This window comes from Eumetopias jubatus, unplaced genomic scaffold (genome assembly GCF_037043125.1).
Source record: "Eumetopias jubatus isolate StellerSeaLion01/CBP00866 unplaced genomic scaffold, mEumJub1_p1.0 scaffold_4, whole genome shotgun sequence".
In the NCBI taxonomy this organism is placed as follows: Eukaryota; Metazoa; Chordata; class Mammalia; order Carnivora; family Otariidae; genus Eumetopias; species Eumetopias jubatus.
This window is the reverse complement of record NW_028274810.1, coordinates 45821084-45839226: the sequence shown is the minus strand read 5'-3', so window position 1 is coordinate 45839226 and position 18143 is coordinate 45821084. Positions and strand designations below refer to the sequence as shown.

The 18143-nt window shown below is 35.2% G+C and overlaps 1 protein-coding gene across 1 annotated transcript in view; it reads right to left on the bottom strand.

Annotated features, from left to right (window-relative positions):
• Positions 1–18143, bottom strand: part of LRRIQ3 (leucine rich repeats and IQ motif containing 3) — a 202775-nt gene that overhangs the window by 150024 nt on the left and 34608 nt on the right. The gene's annotated exons all lie outside the window — the stretch shown is intronic.

Below are 18143 nucleotides of genomic sequence, written 5' to 3'. Positions count from 1 at the left end.
ACAAAGCCTTGCAAATTAGTGCTACTTTAGATTTATATTTACAAACATTCATTTCTAATTAGCAAATGCTTTATTGGCCCTGGCTTGCTAACATTTCCAACAGGAGCTATTGCAAGTATTCAGTACTGTTCTCAATACTCTTTAAGCCTTTTCCCTAAAACTCCCTAAACATCTCTTCACAGAGCAAATAGGGTCATAAAGTCTGAACTCCATCAACTAACTCTCCTCCAATCCCTAAATTTAACTATATTCCCATTTAACTATATTCCTATCTATTCTGAGTAGAAATGCCTTCTATTCAATCTTAAAACAAGAAATATTTCCCTTCCTGTCCAAGATAGGCACTCCATTGCTGTTAAGTCCCATCTCTCTCTGTTTCACTATTATCTTCTACTGTCACTATCCCTTTACCCATTAAAATAATGTAGGCTTTACCATCTTTAAAATGCACCCATATAAACAATCACACTTATCCCAACCCTCCATCCTTTGTATTTAACTTTCATTAAGAGCCTAAATTCTTGAGATAGAATTCCATATTTGCTATCCCTACCTTCTTTCCTACATCTCAATCCACTGGATTTTACCCCTACCAAAGTATCTGATAATTTTACATTGGATATTCCTCCTTCAAATACTTCCCTTGGCTTCCATAAACCACTCCTCCTAGTTTTCCCCTAACTCCTGTTTCCTTCTGGTCTTTTTAAATACCTATTCATACCCTGCCTAATGTCACAATGAAAGGATTTTCTCTATTCGTCTCTTCTCAATTTGAACACACTCTCCAGATGATTGTACCTAATTCATAGCTTCAATATTTACCTATGTGCTGATGATTCCCAGATTTCTAGCTTTAGGCCTGAACTCTCTCTATTGAGCTAACAAACAATATGATCAAACTGATACCCAGTTAAATTCAGCTTTCCCAAACATGAATCTCCCTTCTTAAACTGCTTTCTCATATGCTCTTAGTAAATGGTACTAGTGCCCATAGATAATTAACTCAGAAGTCCTGGAACCATCCTAAGCTCTTTTTTCTTATGCTTCTTTATACCCAAATGTTGCTAGATCATCCCAGTATCTGTCTGACTTCTCCATTTTCTTCTAATCTCTGCCATTGCTTTATTGCATGTCTTTATCACTTTCTTAACTTGCTAAAAATGTCCTGATATCTGATATAATCCCCATTCCCCCCACTTCCTTTGAATCATAATATGCACTATTGCTAGAGTGAACTTTCCAAAATGCAAATCAGATCATATGGCATCCCTACTTCATATATTTCATGGACACATCACTAAAAGATCAATTACACATTTCTTGACTTGGAACATAAAATTCTTGATCTAGTCCCTTTTTACCTCAATCTCATCTCCCTTCTCCCTACATAAGCTACTTTCCACAATGGCAATATCCAGCCACTTATACCCCTGAAAATTGGCTGATAATCAAACCTCAATGCTTTTTACAGATACCATTCCAGTTTCTTGACTGCCTTTCTCAATTATTTATCTCACTATCTTAGTCTTTTGGAGATTCAACTCTTTTCTCCAAGAAGCGTTTCTTGACATTGATTTGAGTTCAATATCCTATAATATTATCCTTTGCAGCACTCATTTGTCATACTTGACAATCCTGAGTTTTACCTGAGATCTCTGATCCTAGAAAACAGGAAAGGTTAAGAAATCTCCTCACCCCTTCCTTTCAGAAAATGGTATACTCCAAAGAAGCACCCTTCCTCCATATTACTCAGATATTACCCATCAATGCCCCTCTAGTTTACCTATGACAAGGACCTGACACAGACTCTCTAAATTCCCATTGGCCTTTTAATGAATAAACTGCTTTGTCCCCACTGATCGGAACAAAATGCTTGTTAACCAAATTTTGGTTAAGATCCTCTCCTTCCCCTAGGCCCCTGAACTTTGGCCCACCTTCAGCCTGAGCTACCATATAACTCCTTAATGGCCCCTCCTGAGATAGGCAACTCCCAAGATAAAACATTCCCTGATCTATGGTCAGATCATGCCACTCCGCTTCATCCTACTTACCCACACCAGTTCTTTCCAGTCTTATTTACTCTTCCCAGGGAAAAAAACCTTTTTTGACTAACCTTAATGATGTCTGAAAATTACTGATCAATTAGAGCATCCCCCCTATTGCAATGGCCCTTTTCTCTCCCTTGCAATAATCCTTTTGAATAAAGTCTCTCCTAAGTCTTCATTTGTCTTTTATTTGACAAGTTTATGCTATGACACAATTATTGGTCTATCTTTCCCACTTGCAACATAAACTCACTAAGTTTAACAAATCTTTCTTTATCCTGCATCTCTAGGACTAAGTAAACTACAGGTCTGTAACTGGCATTCAATTATTAGCTGACTATTAAATCACTAAGTAATGGTATCTTATACATTGTGATATTTGGTCTCCAAGTTTGATTTGGCATTGTCAACCTATTTTTGTAATTCAACTCTTACTTGGCTGCAGTAACATCATACTCCTAATTTTTCTACCTTTTAAATTTTTATTTATGTCTCCAGCATCATATTCTAAACTATAACACTAAATTACTTCTTGTCAATTGATTGTGCCAAGCTCTAGCACTACCTCTGTGCCTTTGCAAATGCTTTTCACTCGGCCTCACCTGCTCTACAGTTGCCAACACCTCAATTTGCCTAATGATTTATATTAAAAAATCTCATCTGAAGTATACTTTGTTTTTTCCTTCTATGACCAGAAAGCTGAACTTCAAAGTTTTTTAAAGAAAATATATGTAGTTCTTTCACAGATTTTGTTCCATACTAAGATCCATGACATTTGAAAAAAAATTATTCCTTTGGTTATTATTTCTCCTTAATTTGCTTTATTTTCTCTACTAAAATTCCTATTCATGTATACTAGATATCCTGGAACTCACCTCCATGTTTTATATTTTTTTCTCATCATTTTCATGTATATATTCTCAATTTGTTAAAGCCATTCTCTCAATGGCCACCCTTCTCATATTGAGTTTTCTATTACATTTTCAACTACTCTGGTTAAGTTATGTGGCTGAGACTGAGGTCCTTTCTGAAGTTCCTGATTGCCCTTTCACAAAGGAGTCCTGCCTCATACCAGTGTGTTTATTCATTGTTACCGTGCCTGTACTAGGGTTTGTTTAAAAAAAAACCCACAAACCCAAGATAGTCACTTATGCGAGGCCAAGTCACCGAACTGGGGCTTAATACCTAACCTATAGTTTCAACCTCCACCAGAAATGTAGACTTAACCAGTCAGAAATTTTCTGGTCAGCACCAATGAGGTAATCTGTCACATGGGCCTTCTTCTCTTCCAGAGAAAGATGAGGTACTCTTTAATAAGACCCCCTGCCTGCTCTTCTACCTATGGAAAGTGAACTTGCCTGGAACAATCCTTTCTTTCTTTTTGCTAATAACTTGTAACTTTCTTCTCATTCACTGGACAGGGTCTTTTACAGAGAGATAAAAGTTTTTAATTTTGATGAAGTTCAGTTTCTTTTTTTTCCTTTTAAAGATTATGCTTTTGGTGTCAGGCCTAAGAATGTTTTTCCTACCCCTACATCCCCAAAATCTCCTTTATTTTTTCTTTCTAAAAGTTTTATAGTTTTAAGTTGTATATTTAACTCCCTGATCCATTTTGAGTTAATTTTTGTATGGGGTGTGAAACTTAGGTTGAACCTCATTTGTGTGTGGGTGTATGGATACCCAATTACTCCAGCAACATTTATGGAAAAGGCTATATTTTCTCCATCAAATTACTTTAACCTTTGTCAAAATTCAATTGAAGATATTGTGTGAACGTATTTTTAGGTTTTCTGACCTGTTCCATTGATCTATGCCTCACCAATACCACACAGTCTTGATTACTGTAGCCATATAAATATCAAAATCAGGTAAACGGATTCCTATCACTTTACTGTTTTTTCAAAGTTGTTTTAGTCATTCGAATTCCTTTACCTTTCCATAAAAAGTTTAGAGTGCTCTTGTTTATACCTACAGAAAATTCCACAAGATTTTGATAGGAATTGCATTAACCCTGTATATCAATTGGGGGAGAATTGAAATACTATGCTGAATATTCTAATTCATGAATATGCTATGTCTTTCCAATTATTTAGATCTTTGATTTTTTTATCAGTGTTTTATAGTATTCAACATACAAGTTCTATACAAGTATTGTTAGACATACCTAAGTATTTCATCTTTTTGAGTGATTATAAATGATAGTATATTAATTTTGGGTCCATGGGTAGTATATAGAAATGTGATTGATTTTTGCATGTTTACCTAACATACTGTGGCCTTACTAAGCTCACTTTTTACTTCTAAGAGATTTTTTGGTGGATTCTTTGGGATTACCTACATAGGTCATCATTTCATCTGCAGATAGTTTTATTTCTTCTTTTTCATCTGTATGTCTTTTATTTCTTTTTTTCATCTTACTGCACTAGCTAGACTTTTCAGCATTATGTTGACAGGAGAAGAAATAATGCGCACTCTTGCTTCATTCCCTCTCTTGGGGAGAAAATATTCAGTCTTTCACCAATAAGCCTAATGTTAACTGTTAGGTTTTATTTGATGTTCTTTGTAAACAAGAGGAAGTTCTCTATACCTATTTTTGAGGTGTTTTGTTTTGTTTTGTTTTGATCATGAATGGATGTTGAACTTGGCCAAATGCTTTTTCTCCATTAAGTGATAGATGATATTTGATATATTTTTTCTTTAGCCTTTTGATATGGTAAAATGCATTAACTGATTTTCAAATATTGAGCAAGCTTTGTATCCCTGGAATAAGCACCATTTGCTCATGGTATATTGTTATTTTCATATACTGCTGAATTCTATTTGTTAACATTTTGTTCAAGATTTTTATGCTTATATTCATGAGGGATACTGGTCTGTTTTCTTTTTTGGTACGGTCTTTGGTTCTGGTATCAAGGTACTATTAACTTTATAAAATGGTGAAGTGTTCCTTTTTATTTTCTAGAAGAAACAAAATTTTATATGTTTGGGAGAATTCTTTAATGCAACTATCTGGGACTGAACATTTCTTTTTTTGAGTTTAAAGCTATAAACTCAATTTCCTTCATAAAGGACTATTCAAAAATTATCTATTTCATATTGGATGAGTTTTGTCATTGTTGTTTTTGCATGAAATGGTCCATTCATCTAAACTGTTGTTTATGTGTAGTTTTTGTAGTATTCTCTTTTGATGTCTACAAGGTCTGTAGTGATATCCCATTTTGTTCCTGACATTGGTAATTTGTGTCTTCTCTCTTCTCCATCAGTCTTGCTAGAGGTTTGTCAATTTTATTGATCTTTTTGAAGAACGAGATCTGTTTTACTAATTTTCTCATTTTTTGTTTGTTTTTCATTTCACTGACATCTGCTCCTATCTTTATCATTTCCTTCTTTCTGCTTACTTTGGGTTTATTTTGCTCTTGTTTTTCTAGGTTCTTGAGAGGGGAATCTCAGATTGTTGATTTGAGGATTTTTGTCTGTTCCTATATATGCATTTCTTTTTAAAGATTTTTTATTTATTTGAGAGGGAGAATGAGATAGAGAGAGAGAGCATGAGAGGGGGGATGATCTGAAGGAGAAGCAGACTCACTGCTGAGCAGGGAGCCCAATGTGGGACTCGATCCCGGAACTCCAGGATCATGACCTGAGCTGAAGGCAGCTGCTTAACCAACTGAGCCACCCAGGCGCCCCCCTATATATGCATTTAATACTAAAAATTTCCCTCTCAGCATTGCTTTAGCTGTGTCCCACAAATTTTGGTATCTTGTATTTTAATTTTAATTAATTTTTTCACTTGATACTACATCTTTGATCTATGGATTTATTAGAAGGGTATTGCTTAGTTTTCAAGTGTTTGGGGATTTTCCTCTTATTTTTCTGTAATCAGAGAACACACCCTATATAATCCAAATTATTTTAAATTTGTTGAGGTTTGTCCTATGAAACAGGAAATGACCTACATGATTGAACATTTGAAATGAATGTCTATTCTGCTGTTGCTGGTGGAGTGTTCTATAAATGTCAGTTAGATTTTGTTGGTTGATAGTGTTATAGAGTTTTTTCAATATATAGTAGTTGTAATTATTGAGAGGAATTTTGATGTCTCCAAACATAATCATGTATTTATCTATTTCTCATTTCAGTTTTATCAATTTTTGCTTCACATATTTTGTAGTTCTATTGTTTGGGGCATTCACATTTAAGATTACTACGTCTTTAGTGGTTTGAACCTTTTATTATTATATGTCCCTCCCTCCCTATGATAATTTTCTTTACTCTGAAGTTTACTTTATCTGATGTTAAGATAGCCAATCAGTCCTGTTTTCCTTTGATTAGTTTTGGTATGATAAATCTTTGTCCATCCTTTTATTTTCAACATGCTTATATCATTGTATTTGAAGTTTCATGTAGACAACATACACTTGAGTCATATTTTAAATCCATTTGTCCAATATCTTTCAATTGGTACATTTGGGCCATTTAAGTTTAATATAAATTTTAATGTAATTACTGATAAAATAGGACTTAAGTCTGCCATTTTATATTGTTTTCTGTTTGCTTTCTCTGCTTTTCATCTGTTTTCTTATTCTTACTTTCCTACTAAAGAATTTGAGAACTCCATTTATATTTATCTATAGTGTTTTTTGTGCACTTTTTTTTTAGAACTCTCATACACACACACACACTCATAGCCAAAAGATGTCACCAATGTACTTACTCAAATTAAGTGTAGAAGCCTTACCTTTCTTTACAGCTCTTTTTAAGAATTTTCTTAAGTATTTCTTATACATATATTTAGAACATCAGTGTTATGATTTATAAGATATATTATTTGCCAATATTTTCTCCAATTTTGTCAGTTGCCTGTCATTTTGTCGATAAGTTTCCTTTGCTGTGCAGAAGCTGTTTAGTTTAGGTCTGTTAATATTTGCTTTATATATTTAAGTGCTTCTAGGCCAAATGCATATTTACAAATGCATATCCTCTTTTTGGATTGACCCCTTTATCATTGTAATAACCTTCTTTGTCTCTTATTACAGCCTTTGACTTAAAGTTTATTTCGTGTAAATACAGCTACCCCTGCTTTCTTTGGGTTTCTATTTGCATGGATTATCTGTTTCCATTGCCTGGAGTATCTGTTCTTTTTATTTTTCAGTATATTTTCTCTGTTGTTCACATTAATTGATTTCTATTATTCTATCTTCCCTTTTCCATCACTCTTTAATCTTCCCCCTCTATTCTGCTGTTAAGTTCATCCACTGAGCTTATTTTGGTTATTGTATTTTTGATTTCTCAAATTACCATGTTTCTTTTTATCTATTACATTGTTGAAGTTTTCTATTTGTATGTTTCAAGTATTTTTTATAATTGATCATTGAAGCATTTTAATGATAGCTGCTTAAAAAATTTATCAGAAAATTTTAAACAATGCAAGCATCTCAGGATTAGCATCTATTGACTGTCTCTTTTCATTCAGTTTAAGATCTTCCTATTTCTTTGTATGTTGAGTGACTACTGATTGAAACATAGACATTTTTGTATTATGTTCTAAAACTTTTAATCTCATTTAAACCTTGCTTTAGCTGGCTTTCTCTGATATTGCTCCAGCAGGGGAAATGGAGGTCACTATCTTCTTACTTCCAGGGAGAGGTAGAAGTCCAGATTCACCACCATTCAAGCCTCTATTAACCTCCAGCTGGGGGTGGGCTTCTCACCAGTTCTTCATAGAAGTGGGAGTTTCCACTTTCATGTGGTCTTCATTGACATGGCTATGAGGATAGCCTTCTGAAACAGTGAAAGTCCTGATCTTAGGCTTCCTGTGACACCATCCCAATGGGTATTGCATTGACTCATTAAAGCTTCATGAGGATGGAAAGTCTAGGCTCTCCACTCAGCCTCTGCTGGCATGGGTGGAAGTGGAACCAAAATGTTTTCTATGGTTTTGACTGGAGTAGAGTGGTTATTGTCTGAAAGTTAACTGTCTTAATAGACTGAATCTTTCTTGGTTGTTTAGATGGAGAGAGTAGGCATTTTGGTTAATAGACTGAATCTTTCTTGGTTGTTTAGATGGAGAGAGTAGGCATTTTGGTATTTTGTTTGTTTGGTTGCATCCTTTGGCTTTTAGATTACTGACTTCTTTTAGCTTTAATTTTAGGATATATATAAAAAACAAACAAACAAAAACAGCAAAACAGGGAATTCTTTCACCACTGTGTCACTGCTCAGATTCTGATTGTCCTAGCCAGTCAGCCTCCGCTCTTTACCATTCAGTCTTTTAATGTTTGTTTCATATATAATGTTGAAGGAATTTATATAAGATATAATATATACAGGCATACCTTGTTATATTATACTTTGCTTTATTGCACTTTACAAATACTGCATTTTTTTTTAACAAATTAAAGATTGTGGTAATCTTGCAATAAGCAAGTGTATTGGTGTCATTTTTCCCCACACTACATTTTGGTAATTCTCACCAGATTTCAAACTTTTTCATTATTATATTTGTTATGGTGATCTGTGATCAGTGATTACAACTCACTGTAAACTCAGATGATGGTTAGCATTTTTTAGCAGTAATGTATTTCATTAAGGTTTCATACACTTTTTATGCATAATAGTACAGTATTATTACACATTTAACAGATTACAGTATAAACTTCTATATGCACTGGAAAAGAAAAAAAAATATTTGACTTGCTTTAGTATATTTGCTTTATTGCATTGGTCTGACATGAAAACTGCAATATCTCCAAGGTATGCCTGTAGTATTATGTAATGCATTATATCATAAATAATAACTATATAACACATATAGTGTCCAAGGAACTGAATTATACTTTGCAAGAGAAACACATGTACTCTATCTTCCTAGAAGTGGAAGCCTATATGCTTATTTTTATTGATTTTTATTTTTTATTATGTTATGTTAATCACCATACATTACATCATTAGTTTTTGATGTAGTGTTCCATGATTCATTGTTTGCATATAACACCCAGTGCTCCATTCAATACATGCCCTCTTTAATACCCATCACCAGGCTAACCCATCTCCCTACCCCCCTCCCCTCTAGAACCCTGTTTGTTATATGCTTATTTTTTAACAAAATAGTTTATTGAGACAAATATGTTCTCCCTGTACTGTAATATTTTCTATTTAGTCTTAAATTTCCAAAAATATTCATATGTTTTTGTATAATACCATTTTGTATATTAATGTTCAAAACTTTCTTTATTGTAGCTATTATTTTTTCCATCAATTGAAAGGTTCCTATTTATGCCATTTAACATTTTCTGTGATAAATTCTACATTAAGACTAATGTTAAGTCTTTTGCTTTATTCTACTTAATATATATTTGCTTAGCTTTTCATTTTATTTTTCTGTATTACCTTAATTTTTGGACTTGTCTTGCAAATAGCCATCTTGATTTTGGTTTTTACACTTATAATACATTTATAATTATTTATACTTACTTATAATATCACATTCATAAATGTAAATATATAGAAATTTTTACAAATATAGTTTTGACACATAATTTTTGTATGTCATATAGGCTATATTTTCTTATCTTTTTTATTTTAAAAAGCAAAAATGTAAATTTTACAAACATATAATCTGCCTTACCTATTAAGTCAAGCATAAATTCACTTTCAAATATCTACTCGGTTGTTATATTTATGCATTTTTATTTTTGTTTTGATACTTACCTTGGAATTAAGAAAAAAGTGGATACTAAATGTTTGATCTAAAAATCTCTACCTTGGGGGAGGAGCTAAGATAGTGGAATAGCAGGAAGAACCTAGGCTTGCCTCTCCCTCAAACACAGCTAGATAAATATCAAATCATTCTGTATACACAAGAAATCTATTGGGCACTGACAGAACAAACTGCACAACAACAGGGAGAGAAGAGGCCACAATATGGAAGGTAGGAGGTACAGAGACGTGGTTTGGGGGGAGAAAGGGAATGTGGGTGTTGTGGAGGGGAGGGAGTCCTGTCACAGAGAGATGCAAGAGAGAGAGAGGAGCGCACAGGGAATCACACAAGGAAAACACTTTCCCAAAGCCATTGATGGGGCAACAAGAAGGGCTGATTTTCATGAGTTTTTACAAACAGCAGGTCTCAAAGACTGGAGTTTTAGAGGTCTGTGGCATAGTCAGTGTGGAGCCCTGAGGGTACTGCAGTGCTCCTGTGGAAGAAGGAGGGCAGGTAGCCTGGGAGCAGACTGTGCAATCTGAGCATCCCCTGCGACACACTGGGAGAGAGAGCACCCCTTCTTGGAGTGCATCTGAGGGAGGTGGCATTGCTTCTCCGGTGACAAAGGAGCCAGCAGGTGCCATTTCCCTTGCCTGCACCTCAGCTTATACACAGAGACACCTGCTGAGGGTGGCTAACCTGGACACTGGCTCTTTGCTGTCCTTTACTCCAAACTCCATGCCCATGCACTTTGGTGGGACTGCCCTTCTGGGACAAACCTGCATCAGTCCCAGCGTAACAAGATCCTTCCCCAGAGGATCAGCACAGGTCCCCATCAAGCCAGGTCCCTAAAGTTTGGAGTTTTAAAACTCAGCTGGCCTGGCTGGGATAGAGCCCAAAGTGCACTGTATGCTGAGCAGGCAGGCAGCCAGGACACAGACAGGGTGAAGGTAGCAATCTGAGAGACACCTGGGATGCAAGTGGGGAGACTGTCTGCTCTTCTGGGAAGGCTTTCTGGAGAGTAGCAGGTACAACCTCCCCTCTACAGGGACTAAGAAGCTGGCTGGCCCCATTTCCCTCACCCCACTCTTCAGCATAAACTAATTTCAGTAAGCAGCATGGTGCCTACACTGGTAGCCTAAACTCCTTTACAGCAAACCCCACCCCCTTGTGCTTTACTGGTGCTGCATTTCTTGGACAGGTGTGCCTGAAAACCAGAGCAACAGGCCCATCCTCCAGAAGACCAGCACAACCCACCCCCTTTCCTCCCCCCGCAACTCCACACACCACATCTACTAACCAGAGCTCTGCAAAGCTTTAGCTCTAGTGGAAATAGCATCAGGTCTCTTTTAACAAGAAGAACAGAGCACACCTAGTTAAAACTCACCACACTCTGGTCAAGGTCCGAACACTCCCCACTTCAGCCAAGAGGAAACTCTGCAGAGGACTGACCTGAGGGAAAGAGCAGCCACAACACAGCAGCAGAGTGCACACAGCATATACCAGAGACACTTCCTGAAACATCAGGTCTGGGCATATATGAGCTCTTCTGCATAAAGCCATTACTCTCAGGAGCATGAAAAATAACAGGCTTTCCTAACATACAGAAGAAGACAGAGATCTAGACAAAATATCAAGATGAAGCAATTCATCCCAAAAGAAAGAACAAGAAAAAGTCACAACCAAGGATCTAATCCAAACAGATATAAGTAAAATGCCTGATCCAGAATTTAAAGCAATAATCACAAGGATACTAGCTGGGCTTAAGAAAAGCATAGAAGACACCAGGGAGTCCCATACTGCAGAGATAAAAGACCTAAAAACTAGTCAGTTTGAAATTAAACACACACACACACACACACACACACACACACACAATAACTGAGATGCAAAACCAATGGATGTAATGACTAGAAGGATGGAAGAAGCAAAGAATAAATAAGTGATACAGCAGATAAAATTATGGAAAGTAATGAAGATGAAGGAAGAGGGAAAGAAAAATATTGGATCACAAATGTAGACTAAGGGAACACAGTGACACCATAAAGCATAATAACATTTATATCATAGGAATCCCAGAAGAAGAAGAGGGAGAAAAGGGAGAAGGTTTATTTGAAGAAATTATAGCTAAAATTTTCCTCACCTTGGGGAAGGAAACAGATCCAAATTAAGGAGGCACAGAGAACTCCCATCAAAATCAACAAAAGCAGGCCAACACCAAGACATACCATATCTAAATTTGCAAAATATAGAGATAAAGAAAAAATCCTAAAAGCAGCAAGACAAAAGAAGTCCCTAACTTACAAAGGAAGACCAATAAGGTTAGCAGCAGATCTCTCCACAGAAACTTGGCAGGCCAAAAGTAGCATGATATATTCAACATATTGAATGGGAAAAATCTACAGCCAAGAATACTCTATCCAGCAAGGCTATTCATTCAGAATAGAAGGAGAGATGAAGAGTTTCCCAGACAATAAAAACTAAAGGAGTTCATGACCACTAAACCACCCCTGCAAGAAATATTAAAGGGGATGCTTTGAGTAGGAAAGAAAGACAAAAAGTGACAAAGACTACAAAGGAATAGAGAAAATCTCCAGGAACAACAACAAAAAGTAATAAAATGGCACAAAATTCATATGTATCAATAATTACTCTGAATGTAAATGGACTAAATGCTACAGTAAAAAGACACAGGGTATCAGAATGGATAGAAAAACAAAGCCCATCAATATGCTGTTTACAAGAGACTTACTTTAGACCTAAGACACTTCTAGGGTTTTTTTTGTTTTTTTTTCCACCTGCAGATTGAAAGTGAGGGGATGGAGAAATAGTTACCATGCAAATGAATGTTAAAAGAAAGCTGAAGGATGCCTGGGTGGCTCAGTCAGTTAAGCATCTGCCTTTGGCTCAGGTCATGATCCCAGAGTCCCAGGATCAAGTCCTGCATTGGGCTCCCCACTCAGCAGGGAGTCTGCTTCTCCCTCAGACCCTTCCCCTCTCGTGCTTTCCTTCTTTCACTCTCTCTCAAATAAATAAATAAAATATTTAAAAAAAAAAGAAAAGAAAGCTGGAGTTGCAATACTTTTATCAGACAAACTGGATTTTAAACCAAAGACTGTAATAAGAGATGAAGAAGGCCACTACATCATAATAAAGCAGTCTATCCAACAAGAACATCTAACAGTTGTAAATATTTATGCCCCCAACTTGGGAGCATCCAAAAATATAAATCAATAAATAACAAACAAAAAGGAACTCACTGATAATAATACAATGCTAGTAGGGGACATTAACACCCCACTTATAGCAAGAGACACATCATCTAAGCAGAAAATCAACAAGGAAGCAATGGCTTTGAATGACACACTAGACCAGATGGACTTCATGGATACATTCAGAACATTTCATCCTTTATAAAGCAGCAGAATACACAGTCTTTTCAAGTGCACATAGTTACATTCTCCAGAACAGATGAGATACTAGGTCACAAATTAGGCTTCAACAAGTACAAACAGATTGAGATCACATCATGCATATTTTCCAATCACAACACTATGAAACTTAAAGTCAATCACAAGAAAAAATGTGGAAAGGCCACAAATACATGGACACTAAAGAACATCCTACTAAAGAATGAATGGGTCAAAGAAGAAATTAAAAAAGAACTTTAAAAATACATGGAAACAAATGAAAATGAAAATATAACAGTCCAAAACCTTTGAGATGCAGCAAAAGTGGTCATAAGAGGGAAGTATATAGCAATACAGGTCTAACTCAAAAAGCAAGAAAACATCTCGAATCTGCAACCCAACCTTACACCTAAAAGGATCTAGAAAAATAACAACAAATGAAGCCTAAAGCCAGCAGAAAGGAAACAATAAACATTAGCGCAGAAATAACTGATATAGAAACAAACAAAAAAAAAGTATTATACACATTGATGAAACCAGGAGCTGATTCTTCAAAAGAATTAATAAAATTGATAAATCCTTAGCCAAGTTTATCAAAAAGAAAAGAAAAAGGACACGAGTAAATAAAAGTACTAATGAAAGAGAAGAAATCAAAACCACACTGCAGAAATACAAATTATAAGAGAATATTATGAAAAATTATATGCCAACAAATTGGACAACCTGGAAGAAATGGATAAATTCCTAGAAACATATAAACTAGTAAAACTGAAACAGAAAAAAATAGAAAACTTGAACAGACTGATAACCAGCAAAGAAACTGATTCAGTAATCAAAAATCTCCCAACAAACTAAGGTCCAGGGCCGAATGGCTTCCCAGGGGAATTCTACCAAACATTTAAAGAAGAGTTAATACCTATTCTTCTCAAACTCTCCCCAAAAAAATAGAAATGGAAGGAAAACTTCCAAACTTATTCTACGAGTTACCATTATCATTATCTTGATTCATCATCCTGATTCCTAATTCAGACAAAGACCCCACTAAAAAAGAGAACTGCAAGCCAGTATCTCTGATGAACATGGATGCAAAAATTCTCAACAAAATACTAGCAAACTGAATCCAATGGAACATTAAAAGAGTCATTCACCATGATTAAGTAGGATTTATTCCTGGGTTGCAAGGGGTCCTTCAATATTCACAAACAATCAACCTGATATACCATAATAAAAGAAAGGATAAGAACCACATGATCCTCTCAACAGATGCAGAAAAAGCATTTGACAAAGCACAGCACCCATTCTTGATAAAAACCCTCAATAAAATAGGAATAGAGGGAACAAACCTCAACATCATAAAGGCCACATGTGAAAAACCCACAGCTAATATCATCCACAATGGGGAAAAACTGAAAGCTTTTCCTCTATGGTCAGGAACAAGACACAGATGTCCACTCTGACACTGTTATTTAACACAGTACTGGAAGTTCTAGCCTCAGCAATCAGATAATAAAAAGAAATAAGTCATCCAAATCAGCAAGGAAGAAGTCAAATTTTCACTATATTCAGACAACATGGTACTCTATGCAGAAAACCCAAAAGACTCCACTAAAAAATTGCTAGAACTGATATACAAATTCAATAAAGTTGCAGGATACAAGTCAATGTACAATAATCTGTTGCATTTCTCTACATCAATAATGAAGCAGCACAAAAATAAATCAAAGAATCCCATTTACAATTGCACCAAAACCATAATATACCTAGGACCACACTAACCAAAGTGGCAAAAGATCTGTACACTGAAAACTATAAAACACTTATGAAAGAAATTGAAGATGACCCAAAAAAAAGGAAAAACATTTCATGCTAATAGATTGGAGGAACAAATATTGTTAAAATGTCTAAACTACCCAAAGTAATCTACACATTTCATGCAATCCCTATCAAAATATCAACAACATTTCTCACAGAGCTAGAACAAACAATCCTAAAGCTTGTATTTAACATAAAAGACCCCAAATAGCCAAAGCAATCTGGAAAAAGAAAAGCAAAGTTGGAGACATCACAATTCTGGACTTCAAGTTATATTACAAAGTTGTAGTGATCAAGACAGTATGGTACTGGCACAAAAACAGACATAATGATCAACAGAACAGAATAGAAAATCCACTAATGGACCCACAACTGTATAGTCAATTAATCTTCAACAAAGCAGGAAAGAACATCCAAAGGCAAAAAATACAGTCTCTTCAACAAATGGGTGCTGTAATTCACCACAGACTCTGGGCACCCAGGCAGGTGTACACAGCCAAATCCTCTACTGTCGAACGGTCGCTCAATGGTGCCCAGAGGGCTTTAGTCCACGAAGAGGCAATATACCATTTTCCAAATATACTCCAGGAAGGGGAACAGTCTCTCTCAGTGCAACCCAGGGGATCGCCACACCACAGAATCTTGCATGAACCCTACAGACCACTTATTCTCCCTCTCTCCCTGAAAAGGGCTCCCTCCCCTCTGCGGCACCTGGCTTTTCTCTCCCCCAATTCACATCTCCGTATCTCCCTTCTGCCACATTCTCTCCCTCAAAATGTGCAGATTGTTTTCTTAATCCTCAAATCAATTTCCTAGTGGTTCAAAATGATTAGATGTTGATCTAGCTGTGTTCAAGGGACGAAGTAAGCCAGGGTTCCCCTACTACTCCACCATCTTAACTCCTCCACCCCAGTTTTCATAGTATTCTTATACTCAATAATATACAAAAAAATGTTCTGAAATATCTATTTCAAACATTACTAAATAAATTTATATCCTCATAGATTGTCATTTATTCAAGCATTTATTGCTATAAATAAAACCTTTTAATAATCAAAGAATACCCAAAATAATATTGCTTATAGCAGAAATAATGAATAAAAATTTATCAGTAAACTGAAAAACTATTATTTAGATAGATTTATTTAAATCTCTACCACAAAATTCTGCCATCATTAGGTGTACCTATAGTTCTTTAAAGCATACTCAATTTGTGATGCATTCTATTCATGTTTTTTACACGATGGTTTTTTTCTTCAATCATTCTGACATTTTTAATTTCTTTTAAATTAATTTCCTCAGCTTAAAAATATACTGTAGTATCATCTCACTTTTTTAAAAAAATCTCCCATTAATCCTATTTCTGGCAGCTAAGGCATTATCCTTCCTCTGTTCCAAATTTTCTCAGAAAAGTTTCTATACTTGGTAATTATATATTAACCCATTGCAATTCTGTATCCATTCCTGAAAGTTACTAAAATTCCAAAGATGCAACATCTCTTCAACAGAAGTTTTCAAAATAGTTTTGCTTCCATGATAATTTTTCTTGACCTTTAAAAATATCCTTCATTTTTTAAATCATTCTTTTCTCTTAAACTAAGTGATAATAAGCCATTTCTCTGTTTTTCCTCCTACCTACTGGAATTAATTTTCTGTTACCTTCATTGGTCCCACTGCTTTGTATCCATAAAATGAAACTGCCCGAAGGCTTTGTTCTTAGCTCTCATACATCTGATCCCTATATTTTCTTGTGAGTTTGGCTTTAACCATGCCCTCAAACCACTGACTACTGAATTTACATCTTAGACCTAGAACATTATTTCTGAATTTTAGTTCTTCATTTCCAATGCCTGGTTGATATCTATATATCAATATACTGCCTCAAATAAACATGACCAAACTTAACATTCTACCAAAACTCTTCAAATGCTGCCATTTCTGTAAACTAAGTTACTTTTTGTCCCAGTTACTGAGGTTCAAAATACCAAAAGAACATTTTCTCACTTATTCTTTTTTCATATTCATATTATTCATATTTGATCAGTTAAAAAAATCCTGTCAAATCGTTACACTGTCCTTTGATATACAATGTTGATTGTATGACTGTGAAACCAAGACAGACTTGAAATCCCAGCTTCATGACTGACTATATGTCTGATAATGGGTAAAATCTTAAACTTTACTATATTTCATTTTTTTCTGTGAAATAATATCTTTCCACACCAAAGAATATGATGAAGAATAAATATTCTTCAGAAAGTCCTTCCCTATCTAGCCCAAGCCTTCATCCTTTTTGTCCCATGTTACTACTTTATTTTCTTTTCTTTAGAAATTAACACGATCTGACATTCTATGCTGATTTTGTTTTCTTTTGTTTTTTCTGCTTACATGTTTATTTCCTGTGCCTTCCCACTGAACTTTATGAAAGCAGAACCTTTGTTGGTATTATTTACCACTGAGTCCAGAATAATCTCATTCACGTATTAGGTGATCAATACATATCTGGTAAAGGAATGAAGGAATAAAATATATAAAATGCCTATCACAATGACTTTTACTGAGTGTCTGTCCTCTAAACTCCGTCTTCTTCTTTGCCACTATTGTCTGCCTGTATCAACTCTAATCACAACATTTCTGCCCTACAGTAATTTATCCCTCTGCGCTCATCTGTCTCCTAACCCCCATTAATCTGCTAGCAAAACACTGGATTAATTTCCTTTAAAAAACTTTGTCAATAATGTTTTTTCATAGAGCACCAACTATGGTAGAACCACTCTATTTTCCTCCTCAAATAACTACAATAGATCTTCATTGCATTCATTAAGATGTCTAAACTCCAAGGTTCTTTTCAAAGCCCCACTAACTTTCTACTCATGCTTAAATGAACATCAGTCATTTTGATTGTCCTTAAAAAAAGTCATGTTAAAAAAACAAAGTCAAGTGTGTTCCTACCTTTGATTATACCATAATACCCACTAGAATACATAAATGAAATTCTTCTTTTAGGGCCCAGGTTAAGACACCCAGAATTAAATACTGCCTCATTTTCTATTTCTCTAAAATTTTTAACTATTATTTCAAAATCATTAATATACTCATAACTTTTTATAAATAATTGTACACAGTTATAAAGTTTTCTAACTTTCTAATCTCCATGCATAATCACTGTTCATTGTT